The sequence below is a fragment of the Triticum aestivum genome, chromosome 5D (genome assembly GCF_018294505.1).
Source record: "Triticum aestivum cultivar Chinese Spring chromosome 5D, IWGSC CS RefSeq v2.1, whole genome shotgun sequence".
Lineage (NCBI taxonomy): Eukaryota > Viridiplantae > Streptophyta > Magnoliopsida > Poales > Poaceae > Triticum > Triticum aestivum.
The window spans coordinates 416,086,678-416,097,699 of NC_057808.1; positions in this window are offsets into that span (position 1 = coordinate 416,086,678).

The following is an 11,022-nucleotide window of genomic DNA, read 5'->3' on the forward strand; positions in this document are numbered from 1 at the left end:
CGGCACTCCTTTTTTATTTGAAACTATCCGGAACATTTCCGATGTCCGAATAACATGGTCCAATATATCAATCTTTATGTCTCGACCATTTCAAGACTCATCGTCACGTCCATGATCTCATCCGGGACTCCGAACAAACTTCGGTCATCAAAATACATAACTCATAATACAAATCGTCATCGATCGTTAAGCGTGCAGACCCTACGGGTTCGACAACTATGTAGACATGACCGAGACACATCTCCGGTCAATAACCAATAGCGGAACCTGGATGCTCATATTGGCTTCTACATATTCTACGAAGATCTTTATCGGTCAAACCGCATAACAACATACGTTGTTCCCTTTGTCATCGGTATGTTACTTGCCCGAGATTCGATCATCGGTATCATCATACCTAGTTCGATCTTGTTACCGGCAAGTCTCTTTACTCGTTCCGTAATACTTCATCCCGCAACTAACTCATTAGTCCCATTGCTTGCAAGGCTTATAGTGATGAGCATTACCGAGAGGGCCCAGAGATAACTCTCCGAAACACGGAGTGACAAATCCTAATCTCGATCTATGCCAACCCAACAAATACCTTCGGAGACACCTGTAGAGCATCTTTATAATCACCCATTTACGTTGTGACGTTTGATAGCACAAAAAGTGTTCCTCCGGTATTCGGGAGTTGCATAATCTCATAGCTGAGGAACATGTATAAGTCATGAAGAAAGCAGTAGCAATGAAACTGTAACGATCATAATACTAAGCTAACGAATGGGTCTTGTCCATCACATCATTCTCCTAATGATGTGATCCCGTTCATCAAATGACAACACATGTCTATGGTTAGGAAACATAACCATGTTTGATAAACGAGCTAGTCGAGTAGAGGCATACTAGGGACACTTATGTTTTGTCTATGTATTCACACATGTACTAAGTTTCCGGTTAATACAATTCTAGCATGAATGATAAACATTTATCATGAAATAAGGAAATAAATAATAACTTTATTATTGCCTCTAGGGCATATTTCCTTCAGTCTCCCACTTGCACTAGAGTCAATAATCTAGATTACAAAGTAATGATTCTAACACCCATGGAGTCTTGGTGCTGATCATGTTTTGCTCATGGAAGAGGCTTAGTCAACGGGTCTGCAACATTTAGATCCGTATGTATCTTGCAAATCTCTATGTCCCCTTCCGACACTTGATGACGGGTGGCATTCAAGCGTCTCTTGATGTGCTTGGTTCTCTTGTGAAATCTGGATTCCTTTGCCAAGGCAATTGCACCAGTATTGTCACAAAAGATTTTCATTGGACCCGATGCACTAGGTATGACACCTAGATCGGATATGAACTCCTTCATCCCGACTCCTTCATTTGCTGCTTCCGAAGCAGCTATGTACTCCGCTTCACACGTAGATCCCGCCACGACGCTTTGCTTAGAACTGCACCAACTGACAGCTCCACCATTCAATAGAAATACGTATCCGGATTGTGACTTAGAGTCATCCGGATCAGTGTCAAAGCTTGCATCGACGTAACCGTTTATGACAAGCTCTTTGTCACCTCCATAAACGAGAAACATATCCTTAGTCCTTTTCAGGTATTTTAGGATGTTCTTGACAGCTGTCTAGGGCTCCACTCCGGGATTACTTTGGTACCTCCCTGCTATACTTATAGCAAGGCACACATCAGGTCTGGTACACGGCATTGCATACATGATAGAACCTATGGCTGAAGCATAGGGGATGACTTTCATTTTCTCTCTATCTTCTGCAGTGGTCGGGCATTGAGTCTGACTCAATTTCACACCTTGTAACATAGGCAAGAACCCTTTCTTTGACTGATCCATTTTGAACTTCTTCAAAACTTTATCAAGGTATGTGCTTTGTGAAAGTCCAATTAAGGGTCTTGATCTATCTCTATAGATCTTGATGCCCAATATGTAAGCAACTTCATCGAGGTCTTTCATTGAAAAACTCTTATTCAAGTATCCTTTTATGCTATCCAGAAATTCTATATCATTTCCAATCAACAATATGTCATACACATATAATATTAGAAATGCTACAGAGCTCCCAAAGTCTGTATAAAACCATATGCTTTGATCACACTATCAAAACGTTTATTCCAACTCCGCGAGGCTTGCACCAGTCCATGAATGGATCGCTGGAGCTTGCACACTTTTTTAGCACCCTTTGGATCGACAAAACCTTCTGGTTGCATCATATACAACTCTTCTTCCAGAAATCCATTCAGGAATGTAGTTTTGACATCCATTTGCCAAATTTCATAATCATAAAATGCGGCAATTGCTAATATGATTCGGACAGACTTAAGCATCATTGCGGGTGAGAAAGTCTCATCGTAGTCAACTCCTTGAACTTGTCGAAAACCTTTTGCAACAAGTCGAGCTTTGTAGACAGTAACATTCCCGTCAGCGTCGGTCTTCTTCTTGAAGATCCATTTATTTTCTATGGCTTGCCGATCATCGGGCAAATCCACCAAAGTCCACACTTTGTTCTCATACATGGATCCCATCTCAGATTTCATGGCCTCAAGCCATTTCGTGGAATCTGGGCTCATCATCGCTTCCTCATAGTTCGTAGGTTCACCATGGTCTAGTAACATGACTTCCAGAACAGGATTACCGTACCACTCTGGTGCGGACCGTACTCTGGAAGACCTACGAGGTTCTGTAGTAACTTGATCCGAAGTTTCATGATCATCATCATTAGCTTCCTCACTAATTGGTGTAGGAACCACTGGAACTGATTTCTGTGATAAACTACTTTCCAATTTGGGAGAAGGTACAATTACCTCATCAAGTTCTACTTTCCTCCCACTCACTTCTTTCGAGAGAAACTCCTTCTCTAGAAAGGATCCATTCTTAGCAACGAATATTTTGCCTTCGGATCTGTGATAGAAGGTGTACCCAACAGTTTCCTTTGGGTATCCTATGAAGACGCACTTCTCCGATTTGGGTTCGAGCTTATCAGGTTGAAGCTTTTTCACATAAGCATCGCAGCCCCAAACTTTAAGAAACGACAACTTTGGTTTCTTGTCAAACCATAGTTCATAAGGCGTCGTCTCAACGGATTTTGACGGTGCCCTATTTAAAGTGAATGCAGCTGTCTCTAAAGCATAACCCCAAAACGATAGCGGTAAATAAGTAAGAGACATCATAGATCGCACCATATCTAATAATGTACGGTTACGATGTTCGGACACACCATTTCGCTGTGGTGTTCCAGGTGGCGTAAGTTGTGAAACTATTCCACATTGTTTCAAATGAAGACCAAACTCGTAACTCAAATATTCACCTCCACGATCAGATCGTAGAAACTTTATTTTCTTGTTACAATGATTTTCCACTTCACTCTGAAATTCTTTGAACTTTTCAAATGTTCCAGACTTATGCTTCATTAAGTAGATATAACCATATCTGCTCAAATCATCTGTGAAGGTAAGAAAATAACGATACCCGCCACGAGCCTCAACACTCATTGGACCACATACATCGGTGTGTACTATTTCCAATAAGTTAGTAGCTCGTTCCATTGTTCCGGAGAACGGTGTTTTAGTCATCTTGCCCATGAGGCACGGTTCGCAAGCACCAAGTGATTCATAATCAAGTGATTCCAAAAGCCCATCAGCATGGAGTTTCTTCATGTGCTTTATACTGATATGACCTAAACGGCAGTGCCACAAATAAGTTGCACTATCATTATCAACTTTGCATCTTTTGGCTTCAATGTTATGAACATGTGTATCATCACGATCGAGATTCAACAAAAATAGACCACTAAGCAAGGGTGCCTGACCATAAAAGATATTACTCATATAAATAGAACAACCATTATTCTCTGATTTAAATGAATAACCGTCTCGCATCAAACAAGATCCAGATATAATGTTCATGCTCAATGCTGGCACCAAATAACAATTATTTAGGTCTAAAACTAATCCCGAAGGTAGATGTAGAGGTAGAGTGCCGATGGCGATCACATCGACCTTGGAACCATTTCCCACGCGCATCGTCACCTCGTCCTTAGCCAATCTTCGTTTAATCCATAGCCCCTGTTTCGATTTGCAAATATGAGCAACAGAACCAGTATCAAATACGCAGGCGCTACTACGAGCATTAGTAAGGTACACATCAATAACATGTATATCAAATATACCTTTCACTTTTCCATCCTTCTTATCCGCCAAATACTTGGGGCAGTTCCGCTTCCAGTGACCAGTCCCTTTGCAATAGAAGCAACAACTTTCTTGCTGTTCTTCTTGAAGTTCCCCTTCTTCCCTTTGCCCTTTTCTTGAGACTAGTGGTCTTGTTGACCATCAACACTTGATGCTCCTTTTTGATTTCTACCTCCGCAGCCTTTAGCATTGCGAAGAGCTCGGGAATTGTCTTGTTCATCCCTTTCATATTATAGTTCATCACGAAGCCTTTATAGCTTGGTGGCAGTGATTGAAGAACTCTGTCAATGACACTATCATCAGGAACATCAACTCCCAGCTGAGTCAAGTGGTTATGGTACCCAGACATTTTGAGTATGTGTTCACTGACAGAACTATTCTCCTCCATTTTGCAACTATAGAACTTGTTGGAGACTTCATATCTCTCAACTCGGGCATTTGCTTGAAGTATCAACTTAAATTCTTGGAACATCTCATATGCTCCATGACGTTCAAAACGTCTTTGAAGTCACGATTCTAAGCCGTCAAAGCATGGCACACTAAACTATCGAGTAGTCATCAGCTTTGCTCTGCCAGACGTTCTTAACGTCATCAGTAGCGTGTGCAGCAGGCCTAGCACCTAGCGGTGCTTCCAAGACGTAATTCTTCTGTGCAGCAATGAGGATAATCCTCAAGTTACGGACCCATTCCGTGTAGTTGCTGCCATCATCTTTCAACTTAGCTTTCTCTAGGAACGCATTAAAATTCAAAGGAACGGTAGCACGGGCCATTGATCTACAATAACATAGACATGCAAAATAACTATCCGGACTAAGTTCATGATAAATTAAAGTTCAATTAATCATATTACTTAAGAACTCCCACTTAGATAGACATCCCTCTAGTCATCTAAATGATCACGTGATCCAAATCAACTAAACCATGTCTGATCATCACGTGAGATGGAGTAGCTTTCAATGGTGAACATCACTATGTTGATCATATCTACTATATGATTCATGTTTGACCTTTCGGTCTCCTTGTTCTAAGGCCATATCTGCATATGCTAGGCTCATCAAGTTTAACCCGAGTATTCTGCGTGCGCAAAACTGGCTTGCACCCGTTGTATGTGAATGTAGAGCTTATCACACCCGATCATCACGTGGTGTCTCGGCATGAAGAACTGTAACAACAGTGCATACTCAGGGAGAACACTTATACCTTGAAATTTAGTAACGGATCATCTTATAATGCTACCGCCATACTAAGCAAAATAAGATGCATAAAAGATAAACATCACATGCAATCAAAATATGTGACATGATATGGTCATCATCATCTTGTGCTCATGATCTTCATCACCGAAGCATCGTCATGATCTCCATCGTCACCAGCGCGACACCTTGATCTCCATCGTAGCATCGTTGTCGTCTCGCCAACTATTGCTTCTACGACTATCGCTACCGCTTAGTGATAAAGTAAAACAATTAGATGGCGATTGCATTGCATACAATAAAGCAACAACCATATGGCTCCTGCCAGTTGCCGATAACTCTATTACAAAACATGATCATCTCATACAACAATTTATATCACATCATGTCTTGACCATATCACATCACATCAAGCCCTGCAAAAACAAGTTAGACGTCCTCTACTTTGTTGTTGCAAGTTTTCGTGGCTGCTACGGGCTTCTAGCAAGAATCGCTCTTACCTACGCATCAAAACCAAAACGATTTTTCTTCAAGTGTGCTATTTTAATCTTCAACAAGGACCGGGCATAGTCAAACTCGATTCAACTAAAGTTGGAGAAACATACACCCGCTAGCCACCTGTGTGCGAAGCACGTCGGTAGAACCAGTCTCATGAACACGGTCATGTAATGTCGGTCCGGGACGCTTCATCGAACAATACCGCCGAATCAAAGTAAGACGTTGTTGGTAAGCAGTATGACTATTATCGCCCACAACTCTTTGTGTTCTACTCGTGCATATAACATCTACACATAGACCTGGCTCTGATACCACTATTGGGGAACGTAGTAATTTCAAAAATATTCCTACGATCACGCAAGATCTATCTAGGAGATGCATAGCAACGAGAGGGGAGAGTGTGTCCACGTACCCTCGTAGACCGAAAGCGGAAGCGTTTAGTAACGCGGTTGTTGTCGTTGAACTTCTTCGCGATCCAACTGATCTAAGTACCGAACGTATGGCACCTCCGCATTCAGCACACGTTCGGCTCGATGACGTCCCGCGTGCTGTTGATCCAGTTGAGGGCGAGGGTGAGTTCCGTCAGCACGATGGCGTGGTGATGGTGATGATGATGTTACCGGCGCAGTGCTTCGCCTAAGCACTACGGCGATATGATCGAGGCGTGTAACTGTGGAGAGGGGCACCGCACACGGTTAAGAGAAACTTGTGTGTTCTAGGGTGCCCCCTGCCCCCGTATATAAAGGAGGGAGGGGGAGGCCGGCTGGCCAAGCTAGGCGCGCCGGGAGAAGGGGAATCCTACTAGGACTCCAAGTCCTAGTAGGTTTCCACCTAAAGGAGAAGGGGGGAGGAAGGGAGAGGGGGGCCGCGCCCCCAACCCCTTGTCCAATTCGGACTGGGCTTGGGGGGGCACCTCCTGGCTGCTGCCTCTCCTTCCCTCTAAGGCCCACTAAGGCTAATGAACTCCCCGGGGGGTTCCGGTAACCCCTCTGGCACTCCTTTTTATCTGAAACTATCCGGAACATTTCCGATGTCCGAATAACATGGTCCAATATATCAATATTTATGTCTCGACCATTTCGAGACTCCTCATCACATCCATGATCTCCTCCAAGACTCCGAACAAACTTCGGTCATCAAAATACATAACTCATAATGCAAATTGTCATCGAACGTTAAGCGTGCGGACCCTACGGGTTCGAGAACTATGTAGACATGACCGAGACTCATCTCCGGTCAATAACCAATAGCGGAACCTGGATGCTCATATTGGTTCTTACATATTCTACAAAGATCTTTGTCGGTCAAACCGCATAACAACATACGTTGTTCCCTTTGTCATTGGTATGTTACTTGCCCGAGATTTGATCGTCGGTATCATCATACCTAGTTCAATATCGTTACCGGCAAGTATTAACCAAGAAACATCTCCGGTCAATAACCAATAGCGGAACCTGGATGCTCATATTGGCTCCTACATATTCTAAAGGAAATATGCCCTAGAGGCAATAATAAAGTTATTATTTATTTCCTTATATCATGATAAATGTTTATTATTCATGCTAGAATTGTATTAACCAGAAACATAATGCATGTGTGAATACATAGACAAACAGAGTGTCACTAGTATGCCTCTACTTGACTAGCTCGGTGATTAGAGATGGTTATGTTTCCTAGCCATAGAGATGAGTTGTCATTTGATTAACGGGATCACATCATTAGGAGAATGATGTGATTGACTTGACCCATTCCGTTAGCTTAGCACTCGATCGTTTACTATGTTGCTATTGCTTTCTTCATGACTTATACATGTTCCTATGACTATGAGATTATGCAACTCCCGTTTACCGGAGGAACACTTTGTGTGCTACCAAACGTCACAACGTAACTGGGTGATTATAAAGGTGCTCTACAGGTGTCTCCGAAGGTAGTTGTTGGGTTGGCGTATTTCGAGATTAGGACTTGTCACTCCGATTGTCAGAGAGGTATCTCTGGGCCCTCTCGGTAATGCACATCACCTAAGCCTTGCAAGCATTGCAACTAATGAGTTTGTTGCGGGATGATGTATTATGGAACAAGCAAAGAGACTTGCCGGTAACGAGATTGAACTAGGTATTGAGATACCGACGATCGAATCTCGGGCAAGTAACATAACGATGACAAAGGGAACAACGTATGTTGTTATGCGGTCTGACCGATAAAGATCTTCGTAGAATATGTGGGAGCCAATATGAGCATCCAGGTTCCGCTATTGGTTATTGACCGGAGACGTGTCTCAGTCATGTCTACATAGTTCTCGAACCCGTAGGGTCCGCACGCTTAAAGTTTCGATGACAGTTATATTATGAGTTTATATGTTTTGATGTACCGAAGGTTGTTCGGAGTCCCGGATGTGATCACGAACATGACGAGGAGTCTCGAAATGGTCGAGACATACGTGTCGGTCCCCCTTCTGTCACTGGGATCAAGCACCGTAAGATCGAACCCACTACAAAGCACCTCTTCCCATTGCAAGATAAATAGATCAAGTTGGCCAAACAAAACCCAAATATCGGAGAAGAAATACAAGGCTATAAGTAATCATGCATAAAAGAGATCAAAGAAACTCAAATACTTTCATGAATATAAAAAGATAGATCTGATCATAAACTCAAAGTTCATCCGATCCCAACAAACACACCGCAAAAAGAGTTACATCATATGGATCTCCAAGAGACCATTGTATTGAATTCAGCGAGAGAGAGGAAGCCATCTAGCTAATAACTACGGACCCGAAGGTCTACAAAGAACTACTCACGCATCATCGGAGAGGCACCAATGGAGGTGGTGAACCCCATTCGAGATGGTGTCTAGATTGGATCTGGTGGTTCTTGACTCCGCGGCGGCTGGAATTGATTTTTGTCGATGCCTTTAGGGTTTCTGGAATATTGGGGTATTTATAGAGAAAAGAGGCGGTCCGGGGGGACACCCGAGGTGGGCACAACCCACCAGGGCGCGCCTGGGCCTCCTTGCACGCCCTGGTGGGTTGTGCTCTCCTCGGAGCACCCCCCAGGCGCAGCCAGGGCCCATTAGGTGTCTTCTAGTCAATAAAAAATCTCCGTAAAGTTTCATTGCATTTGGACAATGATTGGTATTGATTTCCTGCGATGTAAAAAACATGTAGAAAACAGCAACTGGCACTTGGCACTATGTCAATAGGTTAGTACCAAAAAATGATATAAAATGGTTATAAAATGATTATAAAACATCCAAGATTGATAATATAATAGCATGGAACAATAAAAAATTATAGATACATTGGAGACGTATCACATATTGTTGATCGGAAATGATGTAGAATTTTCTGGAAAGCATAAAAGGATAATTGAATAAGAAGTTTTCAATGAAAAACCTCGGTGAAGTTGCTTACATATTGGGCATCAAGATCTATAGAGATAGATCAAGACGCTTGATAAATTTTTTCAATGAATAAATACCTTGACAAGATTTTGAAGTAGTTCAAAATGGAATAGTCAAAGAAGGAGTTCTTGCCTGTGTTGCGAGGTATGAAGTTGAGTAAGACTCAAAATCCGACCACGGCAGAAAATAGAAAGAGAATGAAAGTCATTCCCTATGCCTCAGCCATAGGTTCTATAAAGTATGATATGCTGTATACCAGACCTATTGTGTACCTGGCCATGAGTTTGGCAAGGGGGTATGATAATCCCCAAGTGCAGGGAATCATCATAGCAATTCCCAATGGTGGAAGTGATAAGTATGGAGTGTCGAACCCACAAGGAGCTAAAGGTGGAATCAATATTCTCTCAAGTCCTATCTGCCACTGATACGACTCTACGTACACCGAACGTTTGCTTCCGACTAGAAACGAGAAATAAAACTACGTTGTGGGTATGAAGAGGATAACTTTGCATGATATCGGAGAGCTAAAACATAAAAGTAGGTGCTGTTATCATAAAGTTAGAATATATTACTAAATATTATAAATAGCAAGTGTGTAATAATGATGGGTCGGTGTGCGGAATTATCCTAGGCAATTGTTAACAAGACCGGCAATCACTATTGCAATTTCATATGAGGGAGAGGCATAAGCTAACATACTTTCTCTTCTTGGATCATATGCACTTATGATTGTAACTCTAGCAAGCATCCGCAACTACTAAAGATCATTAAGGTAAAACCCAACCATAGCATTAAAGCATCAAGTCCCCTTTATCCCATACGCAACAACCCCCTTACTCGGGTTTATGCTTCTGTCACTCAAGCAACCCACTCTAAGCGAATCATGAACATATTGCAACACCCTACAGCGGGAATCCCTCACGCTTGCGCGACACGAAGGGCACAATAGGACATCACCAAAATAAAACATACAACTCATACCAATCTAGATCATCAATCAACCCAAAGACAAAGGATATCTACTCAAAACATCATAGGATGGCAACACATCATTGGATCATAATATGTGGCATAAAGCACAATGTTCAAGTAGGGATTACAACGGGGCGCGGGAGAGTAGACCGCGTAAAAGAGATGAGGATGGTGATGATGATGGTGATGTTGATGAAGACGATCACCGCGGCGATGATTCCCCTCCCTATGGCACTCCAGCGCCACCGAGAGAGAGGAGGAGAGGTTGTCCCCCTTGTGCTTCCTCCTCCATGGCCTCCCCTCTAGATGGGGAGAGGTTCTCCCTCTGTTCCTTGGCCTTCATGGCGATGATGGCCCCTCCGGGATCCTCCTCCATGGCCTCCGGTGATGATGGCCCCCTCCGGCAAGGTGCCAGAGAGGGCCTAGATTGATTTCTCGTGGTTACAGAGGCTTGCGGTGGCGGAACTTCTGATCTAGATTATTTTCTAGAGGTTTGGGCATTTATAGGAGAGGTTGGCGTCGAGAACAAGTCAGGGGGCCCCACGGGAAGTCCACGAGGCACAGGGGCGCACCCCAAGGGGGTGGGCGCGCCCTCCAATGATAACCCACAAGTATAGGGGATCGCAATAGTTTTCGAGGGTAGAGTATTCAACCCAAATTTATTGATTCGACACAAGGGGAGCCAAAGAATATTCTCAAGTATTAGCAGTTGAGTTGTCAATCCAACCACACCTGGATAACTTAGTATCTGCAGCAAAGTATTT